Source organism: Saccoglossus kowalevskii, chromosome 20, assembly GCF_978046115.1.
Source record: "Saccoglossus kowalevskii chromosome 20, keSacKowa6.1, whole genome shotgun sequence".
NCBI classification, from domain to species: Eukaryota; Metazoa; Hemichordata; class Enteropneusta; family Harrimaniidae; genus Saccoglossus; species Saccoglossus kowalevskii.
The window spans coordinates 1,399,752-1,410,152 of record NC_140660.1 but is presented as its reverse complement, the minus strand read 5'-3'; the positions used below and the strand labels follow the sequence as shown (position 1 = coordinate 1,410,152).

The following is a 10,401-nucleotide window of genomic DNA, read 5'->3' as shown; positions in this document are numbered from 1 at the left end:
TTGCAAAGTAGGTAGATTTGCGTGTTTACTTGACCTAAGTTGTTTTTATATCGAACCCTGCAGTTATAACGTATGAAAAATGAATAAAATCCATTTGAAGCCTCCCAGGTTAGCAGACTGTCATGTGAGCCCGCCGTAATATGTACAAACACACCCTAAAAATGTGAAAAGCAATTAAAAAGTTGGTGGATTTGGGTGTATATTCCCCCTAAGACAGTTCATATAGAACCCCGCAGTTAAATTTAGAACGAAAATATGAAAAATCTAATATAGCTATTTATATTAGCAGATTGCATCGCTGCCCAAGCGCAAAGTGATTAACAAAGTGCTTACAAAGTTGTGAAAAGCTCGTGCAAAGTTGTCAGATTTACATGGAAATGTTACCTATTTTGTTACATTATCGAGACCAGCAGTTAAAAGTTTGCGAAAGTGAATAAATATGTCGTAAAAGACGTTTGAATATCACAGTGGCCCCCGAAGGATGTAGAATTTTGAAACACTTCAAAACATTAAATGGCCGCCAATAACGATAAAATTCGAAGAATTCTGATAGATGAGTGGTCAGGTGATCGACCTATTATGCAAGTAAAGTTAAATCGGTCGTGGTTAGTACTTGCATGGGAGACAACCTGAGCAAACTAGCCGGTAAGTTTTTTTTTTGCAGTCTGCACCTGTTTGGTTATAGCTGTTAAAACAGCGTGCAAAGTTGTCCAAAGCGATTGCAAAGTTGGTAGATTTGCGTGTTTACTTGACCTAAGTTGTTTTTATATCGAACCCTGCAGTTATAACGTATGAAAAATGAATAAAATCCATTTGAAGCCTCCCATGTTAGCAGACTGTCATGCGAGCCCGCCGTAATATGTACAAACACACCCTAAAAATGTGGAAAGCAATTAAAAAGTTGGTGAATTTGCGTGTATATTCCCCCTAAGACATTTCATATAGAACCCCGCAGTTAAATTTAGAACGAAAATATGAAAAATCTAATATAGCTATTTATATTAGCAGATTGCATCACTGCCCAAGCGCAAAGTGATTAACAGAGTGATTACACAGTTGTGAAAAGCTCGTGCAAAGTTGTCCGATTTACATGGAAATGTTACCTATTTTGTTACATTATCGAGACCAGCAGTTAAAAGTTTGCGAAAGTGAATAAATATGTCGTAAGAGTCGTTTGAATATCATAGTGGCCTCGAAGGATGTAGAATTTTGAAACACTTCAACACATTAATTGGCCGCCAATAACGATAAATTTCAAAGGATTCTGATAGATGAGTGGTCAGGTGATCGACCTATTATGAAAGTAAAGTTTAATCGGTCGTGGTTAGTACTTGCATGGGAGACAACCTGAGCAAACTAGCCGGTAAGTTTTTTTTTTTTTTTTTGCAGTCTTCACCTGTTTGGTTTAAGCTGTTAAAAGAGCGTGCAAAGTTGTCCAAAGCGATTGCAAAGTTGGTAGATTTGCGTGTTTACTTGACCTAAGTTGTTTTTATATCGAACCCTGCAATTATAACGTATGAAAAATGAATAAAATCCATTTGAAGCCTCCCATGTTAGCAGACTGTCATGTGAGCCCGCCGTAATAAGTACAAACACACCCTAAAAATGTGAAAAGCAATTAAAAAGTTGGTGGATTTGGGTGTATATTCCCCCTAAGACATTTCATATAGAACCCCGCAGTTAAATTTAGAACGAAAATATGAAAAATCTAATATAGCTGTTTATATTAGCAGATTGCATCACTGCCCAAGCGCAACGTGATTAACAAAGTGCTTGCAAAGTTGTGAAAAGCTCGTGCAAAGTTGTCAGATTTACATGGAAATGTTACCTATGTTGTTACATTATCGAGACCAGCAGTTAAAAGTTTGCGAAAGTGAATAAATATGTCGTAAGAGTCGTTTGAATATCATAGTGGCCTCGAAGGATGTAGAATTTTGAAACACTTCAACACATTAATTGGCCGCCAATAACGATAAATTTCAAAGGATTCTGATAGATGAGTGGTCAGGTGATCGACCTATTATGAAAGTAAAGTTTAATCGGTCGTGGTTAGTACTTGCATGGGAGACAACCTGAGCAAACTAGCCGGTAAGTTTTTTTTTTTTTTTTGCAGTCTTCACCTGTTTGGTTTAAGCTGTTAAAAGAGCGTGCAAAGTTGTCCAAAGCGATTGCAAAGTTGGTAGATTTGCGTGTTTACTTGACCTAAGTTGTTTTTATATCGAACCCTGCAATTATAACGTATGAAAAATGAATAAAATCCATTTGAAGCCTCCCATGTTAGCACACTGTCATGTGAGCCCGTCGTAATAAGTACAAACACACCCTAAAAATGTGAAAAGCAATTAAAAAGTTGGTGGATTTGGGTGTATATTCCCCCTAAGACATTTCATATAGAACCCCGCAGTTAAATTTAGAACGAAAATATGAAAAATCTAATATAGCTGTTTATATTAGCAGATTGCATCACTGCCCAAGCGCAACGTGATTAACAAAGTGCTTGCAAAGTTGTGAAAAGCTCGTGCAAAGTTGTCAGATTTACATGGAAATGTTACCTATGTTGTTACATTATCGAGACCAGCAGGTAAATGTTCGCGAAAGTGAATAAATATGTCGTAAAAGTCGTTTGAATATCACAGTATCCCCGAAGGACGTAGAATTTTGAAACACTTCAAAACATTACATGGCCGCCAATAACGATAAATTTCAAAAGATTCTGATAGATGAGTGGTCAGGTGATCGACCTATTATGAAAGTAAAGTTTAATCGGTCGTGGTTAGGAATTGCATGGGAGACAACCTGAGCAAACTAGCCGGTAAGTTTTTTTTTTTTTTTTTGCAGTCTGCACCTGTTTGGTTTAAGCTGTTAAAACAGCGTGAAAAGTTGTCCAAAGCGATTGCAAAGTTGGTAGATTTGCGTGTTTACTTGACCTAAGTTGTTTTTATATCGAACCCTGCAGTTATAACGTATGAAAAATGAATAAAATCCATTTGAAGCCTCCCATGTTAGCAGACTGTCATGCGAGCCCGCCGTAATATGTACAAACACACCCTAAAAATGTGAAAAGCAATTAAAAAGTTGGTGAATTTGCGTGTATATTCCCCCTAAGACATTTCATATAGAACCCCGCAGTTAAATTTAGAACGAAAATATGAAAAATCTAATATAGCTATTTATATTAGCAGATTGCATCACTGCCCAAGCGCAAAGTGATTAACAGAGTGCTTACACAGTTGTGAAAAGCTCGTGCAAAGTTGTCCGATTTACATGGAAATTTTACCTATGTTGTTACATTATCGAGACCAGCAGTTAAATGTTCGCGAAAGTGAATAAATATGTCGTAAACGTCGTTTGAATATCACAGTAGCCCCGAAGGATGTAGAGTTTTGAAACACTTCCAAACATTACATGGCCGCCAATAACGATAAATTTCAAATGATTCTGATAGATGAGTGGTCAGGTGATCGACCTATTATGAAAGTAAAGTTTAATCGGTCGTGGTTAGTACTTGCATGGGAGACAACCTGAGCAAACTAGCCGGTATGTTTTGTTTTTTTGCAGTCTTCGCCTGTTTGGTTTAAGCTGTTAAAAGAGCGTGCAAAGTTGTCCAAAGCGATTGCAAAGTTGGTAGATTAGCGTGTTTACTTGACCTAAGTTGTTTTTATATCGAACCCTGCAATTATAACGTATGAAAAATGAATAAAATCCATTTGAAGCCTCCCATGTTAGCAGACTGTCATGTGAGCCCGCCGTAATAAGTACAAACACACCCTAAAAATGTGAAAAGCAATTAAAAAGTTGGTGGACTTGGGTGTATATTCCCCCTAAGACATTTCATATCGAACCCCGCAGTTAAATTTAGAACGAAAATATGAAAAATCTAATATAGCTGTTTATATTAGCAGATTGCATCACTGCCCAAGCGCAACGTGATTAACAAAGTGCTTGCAAAGTTGTGAAAAGCTCGTGCAAAGTTGTCAGATTTACATGGAAATGTTACCTATATTGTTACATTATCGAGACCAGCAGGTAAATGTTCGCGAAAGTGAATAAATATGTCGTAAAAGTCGTTTGAATATCACAGTATCCCCGATGGACGTAGAATTTTGAAACACTTCAAAACATTACATGGCCGCCAATAACGATAAATTTCAAAGGATTCTGATAGATGAGTGGTCAGGTGATCGACCTATTATGAAAGTAAAGTTTAATCGGTCGTGGTTAGGACTTGCATGGGAGACAACCTGAGCAAACTACCCGGTAAGTTTTTTTTGCAGTCTGCACCTGTTTGGTTTAAGCTGTTAAAACAGCGTGAAAAGTTGTCCAAAGCGATTGCAAAGTTGGTAAATTTGCGTGTTTACTTGACCTAAGTTGTTTTTATATCGAACCCTGCAGTTATAACGTATGAAAAATGAATAAAATCCATTTGAAGCCTTCCATGTTAGCAGACTGTCATGTGAGCCCGCCGTAATATGTACAAACACACCCTAAAAATGTGAAAAGCAATTAAAAAGTTGGTGGATTTGGGTGTATATTCCCCCTAAGACAGTTCATATAGAACCCCGCAGTTAAATTTAGAACGAAAATATGAAAAATCTAATATAGCTATGTATATTAGCAGATTGCATCGCTGCCCAAGCGCAAAGTGATTAACAAAGTGCTTACAAAGTTGTGAAAAGCTCGTGCAAAGTTGTCAGATTTACATGGAAATGTTACCTATTTTGTTACATTATCGAGACCAGCAGTTAAAAGTTTGCGAAAGTTAATAAATATGTCGTAAAAGACGTTTGAATATCACAGTGGCCCCCGAAGGATGTAGAATTTTGAAACACTTCAAAACATTAAATGGCCGCCAATAACGATAAAAGTCGAAGAATTCTGATAGATGAGTGGTCAGGTGATCGACCTATTATGTAAGTAAAGTTTAATCGGTCGTGGTTAGTACTTGCATGGGAGACAACCTGAGCAAACTAGCCGGTAAGTTTTTTTTTTGCAGTCTGCACCTGTTTGGTTTAAGCTGTTAAAACAGCGTGCAAAGTTGTCCAAAGCGATTGCAAAGTTGGTAGATTTGCGTGTTTACTTGACCTAAGTTGTTTTTATATCGAACCCTGCAGTTATAACGTATGAAAAATGAATAAAATCCATTTGAAGCCTCCCATGTTAGCAGACTGTCATGCGAGCCCGCCGTAATATGTACAAACACACCCTAAAAATGTGAAAAGCAATTAAAAAGTTGGTGAATTTGCGTGTATATTCCCCCTAAGACATTTCATATAGAACCCCGCAGTTAAATTTAGAACGAAAATATGAAAAATCTAATATAGCTATTTATATTAGCAGATTGCATCACTGCCCAAGCGCAAAGTGATTAACAGAGTGCTTACACAGTTGTGAAAAGCTCGTGCAAAGTTGTCCGATTTACATGGAAATTTTACCTATGTTGTTACATTATCGAGACCAGCAGTTAAATGTTCGCGAAAGTGAATAAATATGTCGTAAAAGTCGTTTGAATATCATAGTGGCCTCGAAGGATGTAGAATTTTGAAACACTTCCAAACATTACATGGCCGCCAATAACGATAAATTTCAAAGGATTCTGATAGATGAGGTGTCAGGTGATCGACCTATTATGAAAGTAAAGTTTAATCGGTCGTGGTTAGTACTTGCATGGGAGACAACCTGAGCAAACTAGCCGGTATGTTTTTTTTTTTGCAGTCTTCACCTGTTTGGTTTAAGCTGTTAAAAGAGCGTGCAAAGTTGTCCAAAGCGATTGCAAAGTTGGTAGATTAGCGTGTTTACTTGACCTAAGTTATTTTTATATCGAACCCTGCAATTATAACGTATGAAAAATGAATAAAATCCATTTGAAGCCTCCCATGTTAGCAGACAGTCATGTGAGCCCGCCGTAATAAGTACAAACACACCCTAAAAATGTGAAAAGCAATTAAAAAGTTGGTGGACTTGGGTGTATATTCCCCCTAAGACATTTCATATCGAACCCCGCAGTTAAATTTAGAACGAAAATATGAAAAATCTAATATAGCTGTTTATATTAGCAGATTGCATCACTGCCCAAGCGCAACGTGATTAACAAAGTGCTTGCAAAGTTGTGAAAAGCTCGTGCAAAGTTGTCAGATTTACATGGAAATGTTACCTATGTTGTTACATTATCGAGACCAGCAGGTAAATGTTCGCGAAAGTGAATAAATATGTCGTAAAAGTCGTTTGAATATCACAGTATCCCCGATGGACGTAGAATTTTGAAACACTTCAAAACATTACATGGCCGCCAATAACGATAAATTTCAACGGATTCTGATAGATGAGTGGTCAGGTGATCGACCTATTATGAAAGTAAAGTTTAATCGGTCGTGGTTAGGACTTGCATGGGAGACAACCTGAGCAAACTAGCCGGTAAGTTTTTTTTGCAGTCTGCACCTGTTTGGTTTAAGCTGTTAAAAGAGCGTGAAAAGTTGTCCAAAGCGATTGCAAAGTTGGTAGATTAGCGTGTTTACTTGACCTAAATTATTTTTATATCGAACCCTGCAATTATAACGTATGAAAAATGAATAAAATCCATTTGAAGCCTCCCATGTTAGCAGACTGTCATGTGAGCCCGCCGTAATAAGTACAAACACACCCTAAAAATTTGAAAAGCAATTAAAAAGTTGGTGGACTTGGGTGTATATTCCCCCTAAGACATTTCATATCGAACCCCGCAGTTAAATTTAGAACGAAAATATGAAAAATCTAATATAGCTGTTTATATTAGCAGATTGCATCACTGCCCAAGCGCAACGTGATTAACAAAGTGCTTGCAAAGTTGTGAAAAGCTCGTGCAAAGTTGTCAGATTTACATGGAAATGTTACCTATGTTGTTACATTATCGAGACCAGCAGGTAAATGTTCGCGAAAGTGAATAAATATGTCGTAAAAGTCGTTTGAATATCACAGTATCCCCGATGGACGTAGAATTTTGAAACACTTCAAAACATTACATGGCCGCCAATAACGATAAATTTCAAAGGATTCTGATAGATGAGTGGTCAGGTGATCGACCTATTATGAAAGTAAAGTTTAATCGGTCGTGGTTAGGACTTGCATGGGAGACAACCTGAGCAAACTAGCCGGTAAGTTTTTTTTGCAGTCTGCACCTGTTTGGTTTAAGCTGTTAAAACAGCGTGAAAAGTTGTCCAAAGCGATTGCAAAGTTGGTAGATTTGCGTGTTTACTTGACCTAAGTTGTTTTTATATCGAACCCTGCAGTTATAACGTATGAAAAATGAATAAAATCCATTTGAAGCCTCCCATGTTAGCAGACTGTCATGTGAGCCCGCCGCAATATGTACAAACACACCCTAAAAATGTGAAAAGCAATTAAAAAGTTGGTGGATTTGGGTGTATATTCCCCCTAAGACATTTCATATAGAACCCCGCAGTTAAATTTAGAACGAAAATATGAAAAATCTAATATAGCTATTTATATTAGCAGATTGCATCGCTGCCCAAGCGCAAAGTGATTAACAAAGTGCTTACAAAGTTGTGAAAAGCTCGTGCAAAGTTGTCAGATTTACATGGAAATGTTACCTATTTTGTTACATTATCGAGACCAGCAGTTAAAAGTTTGCGAAAGTGAATAAATATGTCGTAAAAGACGTTTGAATATCACAGTGGCCCCCGAAGGATGTAGAATTTTGAAACACTTCCAAACATTAAATGGCCGCCAATAACGATAAAAGTCGAAGAATTCTGATAGATGAGTGGTCAGGTGATCGACCTATTATGAAAGTAAAGTTTAATCGGTCGTGGTTAGTACTTGCATGGGAGACAACCTGAGCAAACTAGCCGGTATTTTTTTTTGCAGTCTGCACCGGTTTGGTTTAAGCTGTTAAAACAGCGTGCAAAGTTGTCCAAAGCGATTGCAAAGTTGGTAGATTTGCGTGTTTACTTGACCTAAGTTGTTTTATATCGAACCCTGCAGTTATAACGCATGAAAAATGAATAAAATCCATTTGAAGCCTCCCATGTTAGCAGACTGTCATGTGAGCCCGCCGTAATAAGTACAAACACACCCTAAAAATGTGAAAAGCAATTAAAAGGTTGGTGGATTTGGGTGTATATTCTCCCTAAGACATTTCATATAGAACCCCGCAGTTAAATTTAGAACGAAAATATGAAAAATCTAATATAGCTGTTTATATTAGCAGATTGCATCACTGCCCAAGCGCAACGTGATTAACAAAGTGCTTGCAAAGTTGTGAAAAGCTCGTGCAAAGTTGTCAGATTTACATGGAAATGTTACCTATGTTGTTACATTATCGAGACCAGCAGTTAAATGTTCGCAAAAGTGAATAGATATGTCGTAAAAGTCGTTTGAATATCACAGCGGCCCCGAAGGATGTAGAATTTTGAAACACTTCCAAACATTACATGGCCGCCAATAACGATCAATTTCAAAGGATTCTGATAGATGAGTGGTCAGGTGATCGACCTATTATGAAAGTAAATTTTAATCGGTCGTGGTTAGTACTTGCATGGGAGACAACCTGAGCAAACTAGCCAGTAAGTTTTTTTTGTTGTTTTTTTGCAGTCTTCACCTGTTTGGTTTAAAGTGCCTGTGAAATGGCTGCTATTTTCACGTCTAAAATTATCAATTGATACATAAATATTATTAATTTTTATGTTTCTAAGCATAAATTATTTTTTTTAAGTGAAAAAATGTGTTTTAAACTCGGTCTACAGCAACTTTATTTTTTGTATTTTAAAACGAGGCTCCTCATTAGCTATTCATTGCCATACAGAAATTCCCCTTGTGACGTCAGAAAGGGAAGTTGCTGGGCAGCTCGCATTGCCGATACGTGTAAATAAGGCAAATTTCTTGTGCAGTTTTCTCGTCTTTGACTAAATTGTCACTTATGTACTTTTTCGTCGAGGAAGAACGGGCCATAATGAACACTTGGATATCAAATTTGTTGCATGGGGTTGAGTTAGATGCGAGATATGTCCGTTCTGGTGTGGCTGGTCGCAGTGATGTCACCGTCCCCGGCGCACGTTTGTAAACTATCGCTGAACCTCGGCACTGGACAACTTTCGAGTCGGTAAGAAGTTCAAGTTTTTTTTGTTCTAGTTGAGCTTACTACTCTTTATAAAATATCTTATCGATAATTTCAAAGAGGTATGTGTGAACTCTTTATTATGCTCGATAAACTTAGATCGCGAATTTCCTCAGAAATATTGCCTGCTTCGTTCAAACGTGCATTGGCATCCATATATTGGATTTTCGTTCATGGTCGAAGGCGTGAGTGTCTCGTGTGGCCCGAATGTCATCGGCGTTTTACTTTATCACGTTTGATTTTTTTTTTTTGCACAAATGAAACTCTTATTTTTTTCCACCATCAACAATTTCTGATATGGTTGTTGGAATCGGCCGACGTCTCTGTGGGCTGCTCTACACACGTAAAATGCCCAATGTTTTGACCTGGCTTCCCTTCACACGAAGCGCGGGTGTGCATTACATCCGCAAGTTTCAAAATTTTAAACGTAAATTTGAAAAATGTTTGGTGAAATAAAATTGACATATTATTATGAAAAGAAAATGAAGAAAAAAAATTTAATTATTTTTTGAATAATCGTTTGAGAGGATTGGGTGGCAATTGCTTATACTTATGTACTAATTGTAAATGTGTTCAATATTTTTTTCATCCATAATTCAAACACATATATAACACAATAATAGTTGCCTTTATTATAGTAAAAAAAGATGCATCATAAAACGAATGAATTACGTATAAACAAATGCCAAATAAAGATTGTGACCTTATTTATTTTCTAAACCTCCACAGGTTAACGAGGGGATACTTGAAGTTCCTTGAAAAAGACTACAGTACTACCAGAGTGAACAGTAACAGATTTATCAATATATATGTCAGAGAATTATTTAGGACTTAAATTACCAAATCTTGGTTTTTCATAGATTCCAAAATCTGAAGATGTGTTTCCTTTTTTTCATTGTCACACAGTGTCACTCAATTAAAACCATATACTATAGTAATAGTAATCCATGTACAAATTATATTTTATTCACATTATTTTCCTCACATACATGTACAGACAATCCAATGTTTACATTGTCATATTTCTTTGTTCATCACAAGTCTAAATAAAATTTGTGAACTGTGTAACGTAGCCTGTTTTTTATTAGCATAATTGTTGCAGCATCTGGAAATGTATTTACACTGTTATGTGAATCTTGTAGTGTGGCAATGAACTGCCGAGACTTTGTCAGGGTGGGCATACTGGCTGTTGAGTGGCAGGGGTGCATCATCAAGTGTATGTAATACACAATCTCTTCCAACATACAAGTCTAGTGTATTGAAGAGCTCTTCTACGTAATCTGTAAATTATA

The 10,401-nt window shown here is 36.9% G+C and overlaps 1 long non-coding RNA gene across 1 annotated transcript; it reads left to right on the top strand.

Moving 5' to 3' along the window:
• The first annotated feature begins 8,621 nt into the window (after positions 1-8,621).
• Positions 8,622-10,177, top strand: LOC146729870 (uncharacterized). Its single transcript, XR_014927765.1, has 2 exons — positions 8,622-9,094; positions 9,839-10,177. It is a non-coding gene; the product is annotated as an uncharacterized LOC146729870 (long non-coding RNA).
• The last annotated feature ends 224 nt before the right edge of the window (positions 10,178-10,401 follow it).